The following is a 10,658-nucleotide window of genomic DNA, read 5'->3' as shown; positions in this document are numbered from 1 at the left end:
TTATTGCCTTTCTTTTTTTTGTTTTTTTTAGTTGTCTGTATTATTTCATCTTGGGATTACGAAGGCTTTTGTATTAACCCAGTTCTCACGTTTCTTTTTGAGGCTATACTATAATCATAAAGTTATATTAAAATATTGTGTTGCAATTGTACTAATTTAGTTTTACCGAATATTCGTAGACACAGTAAAGCAAAGATATTGTATTTCTTTGGATTGTAACTTATGCTACCATATTGATTTAGATAAGTAATATGAAACTCTAAAAGTTAATGATCAGGAGTTTACAGCCGTTTAACCATTATGACGCATAAAACTGCAGCTTAAAACAGATGAATTTTGGCAGATCACATAAATCGTTGTTCTTCCGTGAAAGTGGAGCAAAATGAATAAAGGGTAAGCAAGCAAAGGAAAAATAGAATTAGAAACTTTTTTTGACTTTAGCACAAAAGAACTACTTTAGCAATATTTCATCATGTGTAGTACTGTAGCACATGCTTCAATTTGTAGCATTTTGGTAGTACAATTTTGTCACTGACCAAATGATGAGGATTTTGAAAGAAGTTAAGGAATTAACAAAAAGTTTGGACCGTATTTTCCGTATTTGTTTTGAGAGATTTTTGCGAAGTTTGATTTAATTAGGACCACCTTTTTTTGCCGTATTTTTTTCGAAAGATTGGTGCTAAGTTTGAAATAACCGGACAAAAAAACTGATCTAGAACTAATCCAACAACACTTATCGGACATTTTTTTTTTTACCGAAAATTGTTGTGAAACACACAAATTTGGGCAATTTTAGAACTTTAGGAACTGACCATGATGGCAGTCTTGGTTTTTAAAGGCTCGGGCGTATTTTGGCTTGTTTTTCAGAGGCTCGGGCTTGTTTTTTGTTTGACTTCCTGGCAACCCTCCCTCCTATTCACAGGCAAACTATTTAAACTTGAACAAGCAATATCCCGCTTCATTTGAAGAGGTTTTCCATATGAAATTATCTTTTACAATAACAAATCTGTTACTTACCATAATAGCCTAGGCAACAAGTTAATGACAGATCTTGAAGTCTGAGGGTTTTGTTGCTTTGTTCTTTAAATTAGCATTATGGGTAAATGTATAGGCTAGACTAGGGGCTTGGCCTATTGTGGAGGAAATATTTTAAGAAACCAATTCTTAGGCCTGCTTCATAGTATGCTAGTGGAAAAGTAATAGAAAGAAAAAAGTTTGGTAAATTTCTACCAAATCATATTATTGAGTTAGGAATAAAGTGAATAGGCCCTAGGCCTACACCATTTGATGCCTTTTTTATGCTGATTATGAATATAATAATCATTTCTATCAGAAATGAATTTCAGCCCCCCCCCCCTAGATATGCCAATTCAGGGTTAGGTTAGGTTGTAGAAATATATAGGCTACCCTGAATTGGCATCTATAGGGGGAGGGGGCTGAAATTCATTTCCAATAGAAATTTTTACTATATTTCTAATCAGCATAAATAGGGGCATTGAATAGTATATTCACTTTGTTCATAAGTCAATAATATGATCTGGTAGAACTTTACCAAAAGTTTTACTAGCCTCTAGGAAATTCAATAAGTGCCCATATATAGCTTAGGTGGTAAACTTGTAGTAAACACAATTTAGCTAGGATGAAAATAAATACATAACTTAATGAATTTTTCAAGCTCTTTCTTAGTTCAAAAATTGATCCTAGGGGAAATTACATTTTAGCCCTTAAAGGGCTTTATTGTTTATTATTTTCATTAGCCTAGTATAAATAGTAAAATTTAGCACAAAACCATTTTAAGAAGAGATTTAAAACCAGAAACTTTAAAAAAGAGTAAGAAATTTCTCTCAAAGTGATTTCAGGTTTGCTGTGATGTAATTTTCAAGGGGATTCAGACTCTTTTTATCAATTTCTACAAATTTGTTCTCAAAATAACATTTTGCTATTAATATTTTTTAGAGGAAGAAACAAGCTTGGTAATTTTTTTGTTATTCGCATTATTGACTTACAAATAAAGTAAACATAGCACTTGTTGCCTTTTTATGCTCTTTCAAATATAACAATAATTTTTTTGGAAATGAACTTTACCCCTCACCCCTAGGCCTATATATACCAGTTCAGGGTATATATTTGCACTTTAGGGGGTTGGGGGAAAAGTTCAAACTTACCTCTCATTTACATCAGAAATTTACCCCCTCCCCCCTAATGTGCAAATATATATCCTGAATTGGTATATATATAGGGGTGGGGTAAAATTCATTTCCAACAAAAATGATTATTATATTTGGAAAGAGCATTAAAAAATGCATCAAGTGGTATGTTTATTTTATTTGTAAGTCAATAATAAGAATAACAAAAATTTACCACAAGTTTTGCTAGGTGATAGGCCTAAGGAATTCACTGAATATCCTATATGTAATTTAGGCAGTAAATCTGTAGTGGACAACATAATTTAGCTAGTATAAAAGTGAATACATCACTTAATGCCTTTTTTTATGCTCTTTCATAATTCAATTGTTACTGATGGTTATTGCATTTTGAGCCCTTCAAAATTATTTTCATTAGTATTAGTGGTAAATTGTTTTTATAAAAATAAATTTGTAGAAGTTTTTAAAAGAGCCAGCAAACCCCCAAAAATGGTATCAGTTTTGCTGTGATGTCATTTTCAAGGAGTTTCAAGGCTCTTTAAAAATTATTACTAAGTAGTTTTCTAAATAACAATTCATTGTTAAGACTAAAGAAAAAAAAAACTACAATTCTTTTATCAGCTAAAATGACAATTTTTTCTCACAAGACAGTTTTTTTTAGAAACATGTTTTTAAACTTTTGGTTACTATGAACTGTTTTACCTTTTGATGTCCCATTAAGGGCTCAAAATATAATTACCCATAGAAAAAATTATTGAATTATGGAAAAGCATAAATAAAGGCATCAGTTGCTGTATTCACTTTCATTGTAGCTAAATTATTTTGTAAAGTACATTTACCATCTAGGTCATATATTTGTCCATTAGGGGTAGGGTTGGGGGTAAAGTTTAGTGGCCTACATTTAGGAATGATATAAATAAGCATTTTTGAATCTTTTAAAGCAGTTTCCAGAATGCTATAGATTTTCCTTCTGACAAATAGGAGTACTGTACTAAGTTTATACTCAACATCTGAGGATGTGCTCCAGTATTCCCTAGCCTAACTAAATGTGTGCTCAACATAATTTTTTTTTCTCCTTGCCACTTCATAGGCTATAGAAGGGTTGTTTGTAGAGACTTTTGAATAAAATTATTTGATAGAAAATTACAAATTCTAGTAGGCCCAATCCATTTAAAACTGAAAGTAGTAAGAGGACAGTAAATTTTCCTCCCATACCATTCCAATATTAGTTACAAATATACTAGAAGTACAAGTGGTTTTTGGCCAATACCAAAAATGATGTTTTCCAAGTAAAAGTTTAAGGAAGGATGTAGATAAGTGTATGTTGTGGAGCTTTTCCCTTGAGGAAATTTCCAAAGTACAAAATGGTGAAAAATGGATGTGCTGTAAATGCCTGAAAATGTCTGATACAGAACATGATCTTTTATCTAAAATGGAGGAGAACAGTGGCTTTAAGTAGATATGTGTACATTTTAAAGTGACCACTTCTGCAGGTCTTTAGCCTGCCACTAGTATGCAAGACATTACAACAGTAATCACCTTCACATAACAATTATGGAATCAGAAAACAATCTTCATGCAGAATGACTCACCATTGCAGAAAGTAAACACATTGTGCAGACAGGGGCTCATACCATGAGTTCAAACTTTTACCAGGCACTAGAAGCAGAAGTGTGCCAAATAGTTCATGTAGAAAGACAGACAGCTTGTAGAAGAATTGAAGAGGTGGATTGCAGCAGGTGAGCAAAATATTGCCATTCTCAAATCTAGAATGGCTTAAAAAACAAGGCTGGCCTAAGTTTTGTATCCACTCTAGCCCCTATTCAGATTTAAAGCTTTGAGTAGTGAAGAATGTTAATATGTTAGGTTCGAAGACAATAGAAGTGTTGAATCCCCCAGGCAAGTATTACCTATATGCAGTGGGAATATATCCCAAAACGAAATAAGGTTTGAGAGCTGCTGGAATACTAAGTTGACTACAATCACAGTGTAGATTCCACCTAGTCTTGATTCATATCAATACCAGGAGTAAGGAACAAACACAGTCTTTTAGTCAAGATTTTTTTTTGCTTTTTAGAGCAAAAGGTGAGCCTACCCAGTCTTCATTCATACCCTCATCTCAATACCAGGAGTAAGGAACAATCACAGTCTGTAAGTCAAGATTTTTTGGCTTTTTATGTTAATGCTGACCAAATTACTACCAAATTGAATGGACTGAAATCTGGTTTTCCTCAAAAGATTATGATTGGGTTCTTCTGAATGTACTTTGTTCTAAATCAAGTAGCTGTAGACCTGAAGAATCTCATATTAAGGTCCCAGGATAAAGTGGCCTACCATTTCTGACTTACCTTTAAGTAATTATAGACATGGAGCTCTAGAATTAATCAAAACGTGCTATACAAATTCTCCTGTCAATATTCCTAGTGATTTAGCTTTTGTTGAGGCTATATGGATTGATCTTTCTGATAATAGAAATGGAACTTTAACAAGAGTGGGCTGCATTTACAGAAGTCCCTCTACTACTGATTTCATTGAAACTGAACCAGTGATTGCAGCTATGCTTTACAAGGCAACTGTAAGTTTTAGATAGAACCTGCCTGTGGCAGGTGAGTTCAATTTCCTTGCCGAGCTTGGATTGAAGGCTCCTTATATGGATAATTATTAACAGATAGAGGCAGACACAATCTGTTTACAGAGTGTCTTCATAATTTGTCTCTATACTAGATAATCAATCAACCCACAAGACAATTTATCTCAGAAATCAACATTCCTAGACTTAGTATTTAGTCCAAAATATAGAACATCTTTAACAATGATTATTTTACCTCCTTTGGGAAAAAGTGACTACATTGTGATACCAGCAACTTTAGCCTTCCATAAAATAATAAATAGGTCCACAAAAAGATCATTCACTGATTACAAGGTAATCAGAAGATAAATAATTAATGTTGTTTGGAAGTCACTACTTTAGGGCAATATACACAATCAATGGAATAACTTCAAAAGTCAGTCAATTGAGCCTCCAAAGAAGCTTACATCAGTTAAAGTATTCCCAAAGCAAAAAATTACCCTTTATGACTCTACAAATATGCAAAAAGAATTGTTACAGGAAAAAATACATCCAAAACAGAAAAGAAGACAACTATAAGAAGCTTTCTAGGGCTGAAAATGAACTACACATTTCTACTAAACAATTTAATAAAAATTTTGAGTCTAAGCTTGCTACTGACAGCAAAAGAAAGCCAAAGAAGTTTTGGAATTATATATTCAGCCAGGATCACCAAAGAAAATCAATAGATGTTTTGCAATCATCAGATGGAGACAGAGTGAGAGACCCACAAAACATTGAACAAAAAACTCAATGAACAATTTGGATCTGTTTTTACTTGTGAACCTAATAGACCTCTGCCACATACCCTCTATCATAAGTTTGAAAACCCAATGTCAGCTATATTGGTCTCTCTGCAAGCAGTCCAGAAGCAACTTGAGGCCTTGGATACCAATTAGTCTTCTGGTCCTGACTATATTCAGTTAAGGGTTTTGAAAAAACTAGCTAAAGAGATTGCACAAAAAGAGAGAGTCTCTCTTCTGAAATTTCCTCAAACTAAAAAATATCATCTCAGAATGGAAGGAGAAACATATAACATTAATTTTCAAGAAAGGGGATTGCACAAAGGCTGAGAACTACCACACTATAAGTCTAGCATCTGCTGTTGCCAAGACTCAAGAGAAAATTGTAAACTCTTATCTCCTGGCCTATCTTCTCAACAATTAACTGTTATCTCCTAACCAGCACAGTTTCCCACCCAAAAATCAGTTTAGACTAACCTTCATGAGACATGTAACAGTGTTACCAGCCTTCTTGACAACATTATCTCACTAGACTTGATTCTTCTAGACCTGGCTAAAGCTTTTGGCAAGGTCCCTCATAAACAGCTCAAATTGAAACTTTCAGCCATAGGCATTCCCACAGATGTTATTGAGTAGACAATGATTTTCCCCTCAAACTGCATCCATTAAGTTCAACTCTTCACCTGCAATGGTGAGAAGGTCTTCTCAAGTACTGGATACTTAGAGGGGTACTTACATGTCATAACTGATACGACAAAAAAAAAAAAAAAAAACAGAAAATTATATGATTCTTTATACTAATAATTCAAAATTTTTTGGACCATAAAATTAGACTTATCCAGAACAAGCATGGGCTTGAGACTGGCAGCTGGAATTTAATATATCAAATTGTAGTCTCCTCCATTTTGACAACCTTGATCCCTGTCACTGATATGCCATGTTTGACTCCAAGTCAGACTCTAACATATTGCTGAAAACCAGCTCAGATGAAAGGGACCTAGGAGTTCATGTTGACAAACAATAAGAATTCAATGAACACTGGAAATTTGTGGTATCAAAGTGTAATTCTAATCTTGATCTAATTAATCTTACTACTACAAGCTGCTCACAGAAAGTTTTCTTAAGGCTCTAAAAAGTAACTGTGAGGCCTGTTTTGGACTTTGGCACTTTTTTATACCTCTTCTTTACACAAGTATGATACAACATTGATCAAGGGACTTCAGAGACATTCAATCAGGCATATAACTGATCTCTAAAACCTACCATACAGTTGAAGATTAGAGAAAATGATCACGCCCACTCTAGTATTCCAAGTGCTAGAGCACTAATATTCTTGTAATAACCACAGTGACATGATGTTGACCTACAAATATTTTAACCAGCCTAGTAAAATTCTTTTTAAACCCAATATTTCAACCTAAAAAACATGAGGACATTCAAAAAAGCTTTATAAACAGACTATGAATACCAGTATTCATACAGACTTTGTTACTGAACAAGCGATTCATGATTGGAATTGACCCAGTAAAGGTACAGTAACTGTTTGAACTGCAGCAACTTTCAAACCAGAATTGGATAGAAAATGGAACAACCATGGGAATATGAGTTGGATTTGGACAATAGAAATATGATTGGGAGACCTTGATAACTCCAAAGTGTGAATAGAGGTGAATAAGGTAAATTTGGCTACTTTCTTTTCCAAGCCACTGATTAAATTTTGAGATAGGCAATATATTTAAAATGTCTAGCAAATATGTTCAGCAATATCCACCAATAGTTTCACTAAGAAGCATTACATTATTATTGTTGCCTTTTGCTGATGATGCAGTGCTGGAGAGTAGATCTTAAGCTGAGATCTAGATTAAGTTGAATATACTTGAAAGTTATTTAGCTAAAAAGACACTGGTCTTTAATAATACAAAAAAAACACACAAAAAAAAAACAGATGATGGTTTTTTAGGGATCCATAATATGAAGGATGAAAGAACTGCTTAATTTTATTATAAGGGTAAAATTTTGAAAGAACATGAAAGATCTAATTATTTAGGGTTTCCTGGTTTTGTTCTTTTGGGTAGGTGAGAGATGACTATTCTTTATGTTGTGATATTATGGGGTGCAGCCTACTTTAGAATGCTGTGTTGTATGGCCCCTTATAATAAGTTTATATATTATTATTCTTATTTCTCTGGGAGACATGATCCTCACTTGCGTAAGGGCTACAAATAATGGTTATTGATGGTTTGCTCAGATGTATTAATGAGAAGAGCAAGCTTAGGACTGACCACTCTAGCCTACCAAGCACAGCTGGCCAAGAAATTTTTGCTTCTGATAAGAAATACCTGCACCAATTTTCAGAAAGGCTAAAACACAATATTTTAATAAAAAACTAGCTGAAAGTATTAGGAAGTTAGGATAGATAAGTGTCTTAGTCTGCTCTGTTTTAGTTTACTTCTGAAGGTTAGTTTTTTCTTCTCTTTTTTATAGCACTGAAGACAGCTTAGCAGAGGGCCATGTAAAAATATCTGCTTTTGTCCTTTTTGCTTTTTTTTCTGTCCACTAGCATATATTACCCTTGTTATCTTGGTTATTTACTCATTTTTTTTCATATATAATGTGTCATATACAGACAGTATGGTCTTATAATGTGTTTGAGGATAGACGAAAAGTTTTGAAGATGATTATTTCATTGTTACAATTCAGTGACCAAAAACCCCTCTACATCAGAATTGTTGTCATTATTCAAAGTCCCTTCACTACAGCATAATTTGCAACACCACAAGGACCTAATATCTGGGTTTAGGATATTACAGTAAGTTAGGATATTATTAAAGTCTGGATTTCTATCTCCTTATAATGTATGCAATACGGTGGCATCTAAGACTACTTCAATGTAGGGCTTCAGGCAGGGGGGGGGGCATGGCCCTGCCCTAGACTTTGAAAATTACCTTCTTATTTATATTTCACAGCTATTTTCTATTTTAGCTATGTGCTATATTAAACCAACAACTGGTCCAATAAATACGACCAACAAACTGGTGCCCTAATTATATAATCTTGTTTTGAAATGTCTAAGAGCGAGCGCGTCTACACTATTTTATTTCTGAGTAGGGTTCATTCAAAACTAAGCTTCATGTGGTCAGTACCCATTTCGTTATTGTTCTTGTGAAGAATGCGTTGTAAACTATGAGTTTTGTACATTGCCTTTTTTAGTAGCTGGGAAAGGAAATGTGTTCTAGGGTTTCAAGGGGGGTTTTGGTCAGCAGATTCTTGACGTTGTTGAATAGTTTATGGGGTGACTAGTCCCAGTGGAGTGTATGGGACTGTCATGAACAGGAAATGTAAGTGATTGGTTTATGGGGTTTCTAAGCAGGGTAGTTTCACTGTGGAGTATGGGATTGATTTTCTAAGTGAGTTTCTATGTGTTTCTTCAATTCTTCTCTTGCCGTGTCTGAGTGAAGTCCTTGTCTACTACTCGTTTAAATTCATCTATCTTAAACTACTGTACATAAACTTAGTACAATAAAACACATAGTTTATAGTGAAAGAGACTCTTCTGCCTCCTTCACGAGAACCCATAACTCGGAATGATTTGGCTACGCTTATCAAAGTAAACACTTTATCAGCAGAAAGCAAGGTTTACATCGTAATCAAACTATGAGTAAAAAGCGACAACAAACTTTGGATTTTTTTTCGGTGAAAATGCAGAAGAAAAATGAAGAAACTTTAGTGCAAGAAACTGGCAATAGTGTCAGCGCCCAAAGTCTTGGGTTAGTTGAGATAAATTCCCCCACCTGTGAAAGAATTTCGGAAGCAAGCAGAACAATAAATGGCTCAGATCAACATGAAAGTTTGGTGTGCATTGCTGAAGGTGCATGTCAGTAAGGAAAGACTCTCTGTGTATCTGACCCAATAAGTGAAACATGGAAACACCTATGCTGCTGGGCATCACTGCTTTTAAGCAAGTTATCAAAATGAACCCAAGCGAGTAAGACCTTTTTATGCTCGGGGAACCTGTTTTGTGGATTAACGAGTTTAGCAGTGGCGAGCGAGAGCATACTGTGATTAGCAAGTGTCTGAATGCGTTAAATTTAGACTGAAGTAAACAGAACATTTTTTTTTTTTTTTTTTTAACATATACTGGGCCGAAAGAGAAAATTTAGTCTAAAAGATGGGTCTATGCAAGAGATTAATTTGGATGTGTCTCAGGAATCCACAGAATCTAGCAATGAGAGACACGAACTAAAAAGTCTATCAGATAATTTCAGCAAAATCTTGGAGATTGTTACTGCAAATAGCTCTAAATTGGATGTATTAACAACTGGGTTCAGAGGCCTTGAGGATCGTGTTAAAAGCCTAGAAACTACAGTAACTGACTCGATATCGATAGTTTCAGCGCTAGAACCGAAAGTTGTTGCAATTGAGAATGAGAATAAGAATATGACAAATCAAGTGAAAGTCCTCGTTGATGAAAATCAGCTTTTGAGATCCGAGTTGACTAGTATCTCGACACGAATGATGAATTTAGAAAGCAAGCCTTCAGAAAACAATATTTTGATTTGGAATATTAAAGCAAAGGATGAAATTGAAGGTGCTACAATTTTCAAGGAGATTGTTGTGCAGGGTCTGGGTTTAGATGATGTTCCGTCATTTAAGATTTTGGACTTTAAACCAGATAAGAAATTCTTGAAAGTTGACTTATTTTCGAAAAGCTCTAAATTACTACTGCTGAAGAACGCAAGGAAACTGCAAGGAAAGTCTATTTGTGGTTTTCAGAATATTTATATATCAGATGATGCTCCGCAATGTGTTCGAGAAGCACGAAAAAAGCTGATCTTGACTCGCATGAAGCTACGTGAACGCGGCATAGATAGTTGGGTCTCTAAGTCCGTGCCCCCCTGCTTGTTCATAAGGCGTCCAGATGGCTCAGTTACAAAGTACAATGCTGGTGAATTTGTACAGGAGCTTATTAATCCCCAAGATGGTGAAATGGCGACTAGCAGTGGGCGTATCCAAGCTGGTCGGAGAGGCGCTAGAGGTAGTGGAGTGGCGTTCTGAAATGATATTAGATGAAATTTCCCTTAGTCTGTTTGCTAGTGAATTACAATAAGTGAATATTATGTTATGATGAAGTTAATTATCAGGTTCCCTGAAGTTAACATACCA

General features: G+C 34.7%; 1 protein-coding gene across 2 annotated transcripts in view; it reads left to right on the top strand.

Moving 5' to 3' along the window:
* Positions 1-930: 930 nt before the first annotated feature.
* The window catches only part of PolD1 (DNA polymerase delta 1, catalytic subunit), a 122,337-nt gene continuing 112,609 nt past the window's right edge, over positions 931-10,658 (top strand). The window contains exon 1 of one of the 2 annotated variants that reach the window (XM_089089521.1): positions 931-970. The gene's annotated coding sequence lies outside the window, so the exon portion shown is untranslated. The remainder of the gene's footprint in view (positions 971-10,658) is intronic. The other variant, XM_089089524.1, reaches the window with a different exon arrangement.

This window comes from Artemia sp. Qi Xiang Cuo, chromosome 5 (genome assembly GCF_049724085.1).
Source record: "Artemia sp. Qi Xiang Cuo chromosome 5, ASM4972408v1, whole genome shotgun sequence".
NCBI lineage: Eukaryota > Metazoa > Arthropoda > Branchiopoda > Anostraca > Artemiidae > Artemia > Artemia sp. Qi Xiang Cuo.
This window is presented reverse-complemented; position numbering and strand designations above follow the sequence as displayed.